Raw genomic sequence first — 13,296 nt, 5'->3', positions numbered from 1 at the left:
TTTTAGAGGGCAAGAATTTATGATACTGTTATAGCCGCAGATATACACATTAAAATTGGCAATTATTCCTTATGTGTCATTATCAAACCCTTATGACAAAGACATTTTATTGAGGCTTGATGTTTTACAGTTTAAACATGAACTTTACTATCAATTAAAAGTATAACCAACTACCAGCCATTGTACATCACATGGTTTTCATACTGCCTTCACTCAGATTGTCTGTTGCCATCACTCAACATTTACATAAATAAGACTTTTCATCTATTTTACCCCCTCCTACCTCGTGGCATAGTAACCACTTGTCTAGTGTTGCTATAAAATGCACACTCTCATTAAAAATGAATGCCAGCTGTTCTCTTTGACACTGTCTCTTGTAGCTAATGTGATCAAAGGGTGATGGGGTCCCAACCATGCTTGATAGCATTGTAAACCTTACCAACAGAGAGCACCTTCATCGAGACAGACTAACTAATGACAACATTTTCTACAGCCTGCATTGTTCTGTATTGTTTATTGAATGTAATAAAAGTTTTCATATTGCCAAAAGTAGCACTGATATTCATATGTTTGTGAAATGCTCCTATCAGCCAATATTACTGGCCATCCAATATATCGGTCAGGCTCTACTCTAAATTAATATCTCAGAAAACAACTTAGATATGCTTTGGCATCCTGTGTTTTTCTAATCAATGCAGATAATCCTCCCTAAAACTCAATGTAAAAAGATTGATAAACAAACGCAGTATAGTCCTGTGATTCTTATTTAATTCAACTCATTAACTTTTCTGTACAACAGATAGATAGTACAACATTGTACACATGATCACATGCTGTCTTGTGTGGGAGTTTCAAATACTTTGTATAAAGCATTCACTCCCAATCACCTGGGCCCCATGGGAGTCCTGATGTTTCATTGTAAACAAGTCTGTGTATGAGAGAAACAAGGTTAATTAGAAAGGACTATTCAGACAGCAGGGGAGAGAGCTCTACAGATGGTGCTGTTGTTATAGAAATGCTTCACGTTTCTAAATTATTTAAATAGAGAATCCAAACTGGAGTTCCTGTATGCATCTGTCAGTGTTTTTGGATTTACTGCTTGGAAATAATGTGTTCTTTGCTCCAGAGCTGGTGTTTCCGCATCCAGAAGATGATAGAGGCTTACAAACCTTACTGGTGTGAGACCAGAGAGGACTGGTCCATCTACCTGTTTTCTCCTGAGAACAAGTGAGTCTCCTTTATTCATCACATTCACACATGAATGACAGAAGGTTGGAGACATATGTTACCCTGTGACAGTTCTAACAGAATCTATTCAACCAATCAATGTGAAGGTCCAAACATGTGATCAACACTGGAAACAGTCATCTTTCAAGGCCATGCCAGAAGAGTTGGGGATTTTACAGTAAAACATAATTTTGGAGTGCAAAAATAGCTTTTAAGAGGAAGTTTATTTTTACCCTGCACCCCAGCGGCAGCTGAGGTAGCTCAGTGGGACAAAGAGTTGGGCTACCAAAATGTAGACAAAGTATGTTTCCCGGTCATGGTACCTGTTTGTGTCCTTGGACAAGACACTTCACTTGCATTGTCCCAGTCAACCCAAATCTGAAAGGGTATCACACTTGGCTGGAGAATTAACCTGTGATGAAATGGCAGCCCATTCCGAGGGGGCAGCATCAGCTTCACACTATGGAATCCATGGATAAGCATCTGCACCAATGTACACCGGTGCCTATGTAGGACTTACTTCTTCGAGCAGTTGTGCATTAAATTTGCTCATGTATGTTTGCCTGTGTACCAAATAACTTGTAAACGTGTGAGCGGAGACTAGTGCATGCTCCCAGACCTGACTTGACTTGGTCGGAATAGTCCTTGGGTGTATATCTCCATATGATTAACCTTTGGAGCAGACTGGTCAAGGTCATGGTCAAGGCAAAGCTTGTCATAAATAGTCTGAAAACTACAATTTCCAGAATATCTCCACAACCAATATTGCTCAAGAGACCATGTGAAGCTTCCAACCAAATGGCTTAAATAATATTAACATCTCAAACAGGTATTATACCAAAGGGGCCCATTTCTTATACAACCCATCATCTTGGCTTTTATATTTTTAATTAATTTATATCACATTGCAGAGATTTGCTTTGAGTTTGACTTTAAGGAAGATAATTTTAGACATTTTTATATTGAGAAGCCTGATTTACTTTTTGTATTTGAAATGGCATGAACAAATTAAAATGTGTGAAATACCAAGGGACCCAATACTTTTGCAAGCCACTGTATTTTAATTAATTTGACTGATGTAATTTCAGGTTGAAGTTATCACGAGAATAAGAAAATGTGACTGATGTACATGCTGTATGCTCACACTGATCGAGTGCATGCTCCCCTTCTGTCCTTACAGCCAGTAGAACAAAATTAACTCCTGGTTGTAGCAAAAACCTGCAGATATATAGTCACAAAATTGGAAAACCTTAACAATAAAATTGTTTTGTAAGCATCCTCAGTTTCCTCTCCAGCTTGCACTTGTTATGCAGCTGTCTGCACTTGCAGGGTGGTGATTTAGAATTTAATATTACTTTTTTATAGCCAAAGATGCGCCATATTTGCCAAACTTTTACAGCTGGTGAGAGGATATAATTGTATCTGTTGTATCTGGACCACTCACCAAAATAAGATCAAAGATGCAGTAGGTTGCCAGGTTCTTTTCTCCACCTCATCAATAAAAGGCATAGGTTGCCAGGTTTCCACAAAAACAGACTGCATTAGACTATCGATTGCAACACTGCAGATAACAAAAGGATATTTTCTGCCCTCACCCTCGCTGTTAGACATGAAAGAGCCCCATGGGGTGTACTAAATGCCACAGGGAATTCATTTGCATTTGCTGCTTGTTTCTTTCTTTTTTGTTAAACAGTGTGCAGAGAAAGATCACAGTGATATATTTTAACTGTCTATAAGTGCATAACACCACTGTTTAGATTAAATCCAAGCGTTTCCCCTTATTCCACTAATTCATTTGTATTTCCTTTCATTGTTTCCAATAAACATCCCAGTGAAGATATTTAACTGCTTTCTGGCAGCAAACAGTCACATGGTAAATTTTGAAATTCATAATGTTTATATGACCCAGCTGTTTTTTTTTTCTCTCTCACTCTCATCTCTGTTTTGTTCTCCCTAAAGATCTCTGCACTCAGGAGTGTGTGGCTTCTGAGAGTGGTTTTTAATGTAATTTGTTTGGAATTAAGAGCGATATAATCAGGAAGCGAATGAGGCTATTTACTCATCACGATGTTGTAACAGGATGGTGATTTTTGAAATTGGCAGAGGAAGTGACACATAACGCTGAAGTTTGTTGTTGTGTCTGTATATCCTAATACAAAGTACCCCAAAATTTATTTGAGCAATTTTTACCAAATTTTATTCATTAGTTCAGGCAGATCCAAGGATGAACTCATGAAATTTTCAGGTTCGGGGGTCAAAGGGGGCAAGAAAAACTTTCTGTGACTCGTAACTCATGAGTCTGAGACTATTAACTCATGGTTCAACATGTACAGTAAGTCATATATGAAAATTCAGTAAGGTATGTCTTCTATAATATATTCCAATTCTCACTTTATACATGCTTCCCTTAGGCAGTATTATTAGAAAGCATTGCTTAAATTTTCATTGTTACGCAGATGATACCCAGCTTTATCTATCCATGAAGCCAGAGGACACACACCAATTAGTTAAAATGCAGGATTGTATTACAGACTTAAAGATATGGATGACCTCTAATTTCCTGCTTTTAAATTCAAATAAAACTGAAGTTATTGTACTTGGCCCCACAAATCTTAGAAACATGGTGTCTAACCAGATCCTTACTCTGGATGGCATTACCCTGACCTCCAGTAATAGTGTGAGAAATCTTGGAGTCATTTTTGATCAGGATATGTCCTTCAGTGCGCATATTAAGCAAATATGTAGGACTGCTTTTTTACATTTGCGCAATATCTCTAAAATTAGAAAGGTCTTGTCTCAGAGTGATGCTGAAAAACTAATTCATGCATTTATTTTTTCTAGGCTGGACTACTGTAATTCATTATTATCAGGTTGTCCTAAAAGTTCCCTAAAAAGCCTTCAGTTAATTCAAAATGCTGCAGCTGGAGTACTGACGGGGACTAGAAGGAGAGAGCATATCTCACCCATATTGGCCTCTCTTCATTGGCTTCCTGTTAATTCTAGAATAGAATTTAAAATTCTTCTTCTTACTTATAAGGTTTTGAATAATCAGGTCCCATCTTATCTTAGGGACCTCTTAGTACAGGGGTGGCCAGGTTCGGTACTCGAGAGCCACCTTCCTGACACTCTTAGTTGTCTCCCTGCTCCAACACACCTGAATCCAATGAAAGACTCGTTAGCAGACTTTTAATGAGCCTTTCATTGGATTCAGGTGTGTTGGAGCAGGGAGACAACTAAGAGTGTCAGGAAGGTGGCTCTCGAGGACCGAACTTGGCCACCCCTGTCTTAGTACAATATCACCCCAGTACAGCGCTTCACTCTCAGACTGCAGGCTTACTTGTAGTTCCTAGGGTTTTTAAGAGTAGAATGGGAGGCAGAGCCTTCAGCTTTCAGGCTCCTCTCCTGTGGAACCAGCTCCCAATTCGGATCAGGGAGACAGACACCCTCTCTACTTTTAAGATTAGGCTTAAAACTTTCCTTTTTGCTAAAGCTTATAGTTAGGGCTGGATCAGGTGACCCTGAACCATCCCTTAGTTATGCTGCTATAGACTTAGACAGCTGGGGGGTTCCCATGATGCACTGAGTGTTTCTTTCTCTTTTTGCTCTGTATGCACCACTCTGCATTTAATCATTAGTGATTGATCTCTGCTCTCTTCCACAGCATGTCTTTTTCCTGATTCTCTCCCCTCAGCCCCAACCAGTCCCAGCAGAATTCTGCCCCTCCCTGAGCCTGGTTCTGCTGGAGGTTTCTTCCTGTTAAAAGGGAGTTTTTCCTTCCCACTGTCGCCAAGTGCTTGCTCATAGGGGGCCGTTTTGACCGTTGGGGTTTTTCTGCAATTATTGTATGGCTTTTGCCTTACAATATAAAGCACCTTGGGCAACTGTTGTTGTGATTTGGCGCTATATAAATAAAATTGATTTGATTTGATTTAACGTAGAACTAAACTAGTGTATACTAAGGTATATCTAAATATCTATAAAAAAAAAGAAGAGTAGAGTAGAGCCACTTAGGTGCCTGGTCTTGAGAACCAGGGATGGTAGGTTGAAAAGCTTTTTTATCCCATGGGAACTCTCCCTACCCACCTAAGTGGCTCAAGAAACTGGACATAGTGTACGAGTATATAAGTGATATTTACACAATAAGGGTAATAAACAACATATATAACAACATATAGAAGAAATATAGTACTACATAATATTAAAGGAGTTAGCTTCTAAAACCTAAATATTCATACAGGAGAAGATTGTATAATATGACCTTTCAAAATCACATTTCATCTTGAGTGACCTTGAAGGTTCCAATCACTTGCAGATTTAGCCACTGCAAGTGATCAGAGTCACTTTGATCTTTGATCACTGCAAGTGATCAAAGTAAAGAGAAAAAGTCATATGGGCTTTCTAAATATACCATTGCAATTTGGCCTCGAGTTGTCTTGAAAGTCACAATCAATGTCACTCAAGCTTTGATTTTTTTATTGTGGTGGAATATTAGCAGATATGTCTATAGCTACTGTTAGATATGGAAAGTTATACGCAGGATTTTTAAATATAGCATTGCTTGGCCTTGAGTGAGCTTGAAGGTTACAGTGAAATCCACTCAGACTTTGATAAATGTCAAAACAGTGACAGATAGGCCTGTGGTTATGATTAGACATGGATAGGACATCATTTTTTAACTTTTAAAGTATCCCAGTGCACGGCCAAGGCCTTGAGTGAACTTGAAGGTCACAATCAAGGTTTTTCAAGCTTTGATTGTTTATAGTGGCTAAATGGTGCAATATATGTTCATAGTTACTGTTAACCATGATTAGTTGTGTTTTCTTTCAATTTGACATTGAATAACCTTGAGCATATTCATATTTTTGGCTAGATTACACTGATGTTACTTGTGCCGTGCCTCCTAATGTGCTATATTATTTCTCTCTGCCGTCTCAGGTTCAGACAGATGTGCCAATCCATAATAGCCCATAAGCTGTTCGACTATGTGGTGTTGGCCTTCATCTTCTCCAACTGTATCACTGTGGCTCTGGAAAGGCCGAAGATTCTACAAGGCAGCTTGGTAAATCCACAAGAAGTGTGTCTTTTAGTCTCCAACAGCGAGGTAGCTTTTCGTATCCTCTGAGGAAGAATTTTATCTTATCACCTCAAACGTTCAGCAAGTAAAGTTTCACTAGCACTAATTGCCTGTCTCTTCTTTCTGACTGTCAGCCTTCTTTCTTGCTGTCTCGCTGCAGGAAAGAGTCTTCCTCACCATCTCCAACTACATCTTTACTGCCATCTTTGTGGGCGAGATGACTCTCAAGGTAACGCTTTTTACAACCCGTCTCACTGCCGAAGAGCCCGCGGTGCGACAGGTCCGCGTCTTTTTGCGCGTCCATCCATCTGTCTCCGCAGCCCAACCCGTTCCTTTCCCCTGTTCTTGACAATTCCCATGTTTCTTTTGAGAGCAGCTCAATTAAGCACTGTCATTAATTAGCAGCTCGTCCTTTCTTGTGGATGTGGTCCATCGGCACTCTACCTCCTTCTGTCTTCTCTCATGTTTACTTCCGATTCAGAATCTGTTTTTCCTGGGGGTCTCTTTATCCTCATCTGTCTATTTTCTTCAAATTTTTTTTTTAATCTTACTCCCTCGTGCCTCCACTGTCTCTGTATTCTGTGCATAAGCCTCAAGGACAAGTGGGCCATCAATTATGTACTCCCGCAATCAATTATTAACCAATCACAGGCAGTCAAGGATCCGCAGACTTGTCAGGCCTCTGGTGGAGCCGTACATGTCTCCGTCCATGTCTGCTGTCTGCCTGAGCCTTGTGTGTCAGCGCGCGTTTGTTTCTGTAGCATTAATCTCTCTGTAGGGCTCCGGCACGAAGTTTAGTGCTGTGCACCAAAATACAGCTTCGGCACAGCGGGGTTGATGAATTGGTCAGGAGTGAGTGATATTTCACGAGGCAGGCTCGCGCACATCGCACTGCGCAGGAGAACACAGTAATTGTGTGTAATAAACAATACCATAATTACCATTACAGATAATAGATACCAGGCATAAAGTATGTATACTTCATTAGTAACTAAATGGAGCTATATGCACAAGCAGTTATTTCTATTAAATAAGAGTGGAAGAGGAGGGAGTAGTGCTGAAATACAAAAACAAATGGAAAAAAAGACATCAGAACAGAAAAATACATGCTAGTGAATTTTTTTTTACCTTCTTACTTTCCTAACTGCAAGGGTGGTGGCCAAGCGGTTAGGTGGACTTGCTTGCAGTGCAAAGGTTCCCGGTTCAAACCCACCCTTGCCTGTTCTCCATGTAATATGGAGCTGAAACAGGAAGGACATCTGATGTAAAACTTGTGCCAAATCAACATGCAGACCCACCTCAGGTCTGCTATAATGACCCTGAGTGAAAAAAACAAGGGAGCAACTGAAGGGTCTTACTTTCCTAACCACTTCAGCATAACATCATGTAATATTGACATTTAATATCAACTAAAAAAATATATATATATATATATATATATATAACTGTATTTGTATTTGGTTAAAGCTGTATGAGATGATGGTGTAAGCAGAGACGGCACCGTATGTCAAGTAGGCCCTATGTCCCATTGGGTCTGGTACTTATCCCTGAAGGGTAGCAGGACATCAGTCACATTTTGCTTGGGGTCATCAGCCACAGTGGATCTGGTGTGATTGTGCATGCTGATTTGCACTGTTTGCCCTTTATGACACAGCTCTACATGTCCAAGGGGAATGTAGCATGGATGGTCTTGAACTGGGGATCTTCTCTGTCGGCTAAAACAGTCTCACTCCAAACTTGTCACATTTAGACACAAAAGGTTCATTTTGACAAGTTAGGAAGCCCTTTTGCATCACGATGCAATGCATGCGAAATGCTAACTCAAACCAAAACTACCCATTATCATAACCATAAGCCAAACATGGATGAATTTCCCAGATGATGCAGCATTCAAGCAGATATTTGTGTCTGTTTTCAGAGAGACGTGACACTGGAGTGAAAAAAAAATGCATGTCCTTGCACGTCACAATATGATACAAAGAGAATGTGTGGTGTTGGGAGCCAAGGATACGACCCACTATTGCAACAGTGGTACCCCAAAACACAATATTGTGATTTTGTCAACTAAGTTTTGTTTTTTAAGATGGATAGATAGAGAATGCCAAACCAAAATAAAAGTCTGTAATAATTTCAGTTTATCATTGTACCTATTTGCATGACATTCTATGTGGTTGTGCCTCATAGGCCCCTACATAATCTGCACTGTTGGTTTAACTTTTCTATCCCTTATTCTAATTATTCTGACACTCCATGTTTTTTCTCTTTGAAAGGATGGAATATGTGCATGTTTAATGAATAGCCTTTGTCCTTTCCTAGGCCCTTACATTGGGGTGTGTTTGATTTGGGTCACTGCAAGTTCACATCAGCAGTGAATTAATTCATCACTAAGTAATTAGGGTACATGCAAACTTTGTCACTTACTCTGAGACAAATAAGCCTTAATGCAGTCCCTCATTCCCAACATTTCTGCATTAATCTACACATTTTGTACAAGATGCAAAATACCATATATTGCTTGGCCGAGTACTTAGAATCTGAATTGATAAAGATCTTCATGTATCAGCTTCTTCAGTCTGTAATTATATTTTTGGAGCGATGCATTCAACATCCTATGGAAGATGTAAGGGTGGTTTTTCCAGATTTTTTTTTCCCGGTTTAATGTATAAGTTGTGGGGAGCAAACTCAGAAGACTCAAAAACTGATAGGAAATGGACTTCAATTTTAGATGTTGTATTGAAAGATGCCTTCACTAAACAGAAAATTGCTACTTCAGCTTGCAAGCTGATCACACAGCGCTCTGCCTGCCTCTTCTACCTGCTGTCCAGCTCCCCAGATGGGCGGGCCGATCCCCTCAGCGTGGATCAGTAAAGTTATGTGACTGGTTGAAAGATGTTGCGTTTGACATTTATATGCAGTGGCTGCTCACGTTGTATTATCTGAAACAGAATGTGTAAAAGTAAAACTGTGTTTTGTCTGTGGAGCGTGGTAAGAAAAAGAGCAATATGCATCATGACGTTCCAGAGGAGATATGAAGTTATTATTATTTGTATAAGGAGATACGAAATTAGCAAAGTAGCAAATTGGCCATAAGACATACTGCCCAACAAAGCCTCTGTGGGCTATGGTGCAAATGTAGGTACCTCTACCAGCAGCAAATGGCATAAATGTGATTCACCTTTGGACCTGACTGAATTATTATGATGTCTGTGTATATCAAAAATAAATTTGACTAAGGATGACAGATAAGTCAAGATGAATATGTTTGAAGAGACGTCTATATATCAAGCACTTTATTGTTGATTTCAACAGCCAGTTGAGAAGATGCTTTTATGTTTGAGCCTGGAAGTCATATGTCTTGTTAGTGTTGACAGGACTGCCTACAGCTGCTGAAGACTCTTTCTTTTCTAAATCATTTCATGTTCCTCTTGGTGTTGTTATCTGTTTGCCACATGTTTCTCTTTTTGCCTGTTTGACACTTTATTTTACAGTGCACAAACAAAGTGCTAACATTGTGTAATTGTCTGGAAGTTGCCATCCTTGAGCACAGACACAAGCATGCAAGCGGGGAGGTACAGACAAATGTCAAGGACAGATGATGACTTGGTGTATTTAGGCCAGTGTTGTTGCAAGGTTTGATCAAGGTTGTTGATGTTGTATGGTGGATTTGGCTGCTGTTGCCAGTGTTGTTGCCCTGCTTGAATGCATGCTTTTCTAGTCACCACAGTACTGCACGCACACATAGACACATGTAACATTATGTCTACAAGTACTAATGTGTAAAAATCTTCCAAAACAGCCTTTTCACTACCCAATCATTATTATATTCCTTTGCCCGGGTAATGTACTAATGTATTAATATCTGTGATCCCAACACATTGCGTCACAAAAGTATGCTAAAGATTATATAAGGCCGCATCTGATTCACTTGGCTGTGGCTTGAAATTCAATGGGAACAGGTTATGGCCGGATGTGTCATTCTGATGCCATTCGGCCTCAATCGGTATGTGATGAGGGTATTTCTTCTTCTACCGTGGGTCTCATGCAAGAAGATTTTCATGAATCCTCCTAGCTTTGTTGGTACAATCAGCTCGTACGAACATGCCACGTAAGATTCAAGAAGCACTTCTGTACACTAGAGGTGGGCGGATCAATCCTAATATCAATAATATCAATACCAACGCTGGTATTGATATTGAACGATCCTTGTGTAAAATGATTGATACTCAAGCTTTTTCTCTCCCGCACACACTGACTGCTGCGCACGCAGATTCATCAAAGTCTGCTCTCTGTCTATAAGAGCAGCACTTCGCTGTGCCACACAACACGGAGCAGCACACCCTTGTATTGTGGTTTCTCAGCCCTCTACCTCAGGAGATTTTGTTTTAAGCTGTGTTGGGTGATATTTTTTTAACAAAAATGTTGATTGTGATAATAAAGTATTTTGTTGTCACGTACAAATGTTTGGCAAAATTCTATCCTAGGTCTTTTGGATCCTTTGGATCTATGAAGATTAAATATGAAAAAGTATCTGTATCGATATCGGCGATACTGGGCCTGTATTTACTTGGTATTGTATCAATACTAAAATTCCTGGTATCGCCCACCTCTACTGTACACCAGATTATTGCATAAATGACTTGTTTATTTGTTGAATGCCACTTGTGATGAAACCTGGGTTGTGTTTAAGATAGTGAGTTAACAAAAATAACAACCACATATACCACATATGGCCATACTGCCTGCCCTTAAATGTTAGAATTATTCAATCAGGACCATTCCACCCCCAAAAAATCTCTAATATTTCATCCCAGAGTGCCCGTTTGATACCTTGCCGTTTGCCTGGGATGGATGAGTCCTTCCAACCTTGTGCACCTCTCACAGATAGGGGGATATTTTAACATTCCCCCCAACAGTTTAATCTCCTCCCCTTTCCCATCTCCTGTGGCACTGGGGGCTTACCGGTGCAAATCGCCGAGAGTGATTTTTGTGATTCTTGCATTTCCAGGCTGTGGGACTAAAAGAAGAATATCTTTTATTAAATTCATGGCAATACGTGAGTTGCTTTAGAATTATATTACAAATGAAACTGTCAAATTAAAAAGGGTAATATCAAGTATGTTATGATGCATAATTTATGTGGGATTTTCAATCTACAACTGTTTCAATATCATGAAATATACATGAAATTACTGAAAACATAGCTTTGGATGACAGAAGACTAACTGCACAACTTCTACTACAAGCGTGGACCATTCTAAAATTTTGTTAATACGTTTGAAAAATTAGCATTTGAGAATATCTGTAATTGGTTCTCTTACATCACTTGGACACACCATTTAAGTATAATTCTGTTAGTGAGAGTACTTCTTGCATAAGCCCAAATGTTTGAAAACTATTTTACATATTCAAGAAATATCTATATTATAATAGTAAAGTGGCCTCTGTGAGCATGTGTGTGTGTGTGCGGCTTAAATCACGGAAAAAATGGGGAGAGCTGACATTTGCTATTTGCTATGCTTATGTATCTTGGGTCAGGATGAACACTGCAAAAACTGAAAGTTGATAGGACAAATATTTTTGGAGAAATTAGCAATTTTAGCTAACCAGTAAACAATGGACATTTTGCTGCAAAGCAGTGTCATGTTGCTGGTACATGACTGAAAAGTGTATTGCATTTGAAGTCTTTCACCAACCGCCTCTATTGTGCAAAATAGAAGCACCTGCTTGTGGCAAAACGTGGAAAAAAGCAGAAAGCTGTCCGTGTGTGTGTGTGTGTGTGTGTGTGTGTGTGTGTGTGTGTGTGTGTGTGTGTGTGTGTGTGTGTGTGTGTGTGTGTGTGTGTGTGTGTGTGTGTGTGTGTGTGTGTGTGTGTGTGTGTGTGTGTGTGTGTGTGTGTGTGTGTGTGTGTGTGTGTAACTTTGATCATGGAGAACTGAGGACAGCTGTCATTTGCCACTTGGTATGCTTATGTATTTTGGGTCAAGGATGAACGCCGCCCAAACAGAACGTTGATAGGACTAATATTTTTGGAGAAACTACAGATATTAGTTAACGACACTGAACAATGGACGTTGAAAATTACATTCTGGACTCATATGCCATTCCAGCAGGGGGTGGTAAATCATTTTTTATATTAAACATGTGAGTGCGCGCATGTGTAATTTTATTTAGTACGTTCAAAGTAGGTAGATAATATAATTGTAAATACGTTAAAAATACATGACACAAAAAACTGAAAACATTTATTTCCACTGTGGTCCATTTAAAAATAAAATGAAAAAATAGAAGTAATAATAAAATAAAATAATAATAATAGTAATGATAATAAGTGTGTATATGATAACAAGAACCTAAACAATGTATATGAGGTCTATTAGAAAAGTATCCGACCTTATTTTTTTCAAAAACTATATGGATTTGAATCACGTGTGATTGCGTCAGACAAGCTTGAACCCTCGTGCGCATGCGTGAGTTTTTTCACGGCTGTCGGTTGTGTCATTCGCCTGTGGGCAGGCTTTGAGTGAGCACTGGTCCACCCCTCCCGTCGGAATTCCTTTGTCTGAGAACTTCCTGAGAGACTGGTGCTTTGCTTGATCAAAATTGTTTTCAGAAACTGTAAGGCACATCCAAGTGGACACCATTCGAGAAATTCAGACGGTTTTCGGTGAAAATTTTAACGGCTGATGAGAGATTAAGGAGTGTTAACATCGCTAAGGACAGCCCATGGCGCTGGACGGCGCGCCGCGCCCCGAGCCGCCGTCGTCAGCCTGTTTCGAGCTGAAAACTTCCAAATTTAAGCATCTGTTGACCCAGGAAGTCATGAGAGAGCAGAGAAGTTTCAGAAGAGGTCGGGATCAGCAGTTTATCTGGACATTCCACTGTTAAAGGAGATTTTGTAATGAAAGACATGCGGACGGATTCGCGCGTCACCACCCAGCCGCTCATCGCACGGCACCACAGCAAAACACCTCCGTTGGAAGTCTCACAGGACAAGT

General features: G+C 39.7%; 1 pseudogene; it reads left to right on the top strand.

Moving 5' to 3' along the window:
• LOC117527690 overlaps positions 1 to 13,296 on the top strand; it is a 595,993-nt pseudogene that overhangs the window by 464,124 nt on the left and 118,573 nt on the right.

This window comes from Thalassophryne amazonica, chromosome 16 (genome assembly GCF_902500255.1).
Source record: "Thalassophryne amazonica chromosome 16, fThaAma1.1, whole genome shotgun sequence".
Classification (NCBI taxonomy): domain Eukaryota; kingdom Metazoa; phylum Chordata; class Actinopteri; order Batrachoidiformes; family Batrachoididae; genus Thalassophryne; species Thalassophryne amazonica.
The sequence above is the reverse complement of the archived record's forward strand: the minus strand, read 5'-3'. Positions and strand labels throughout refer to the sequence as shown.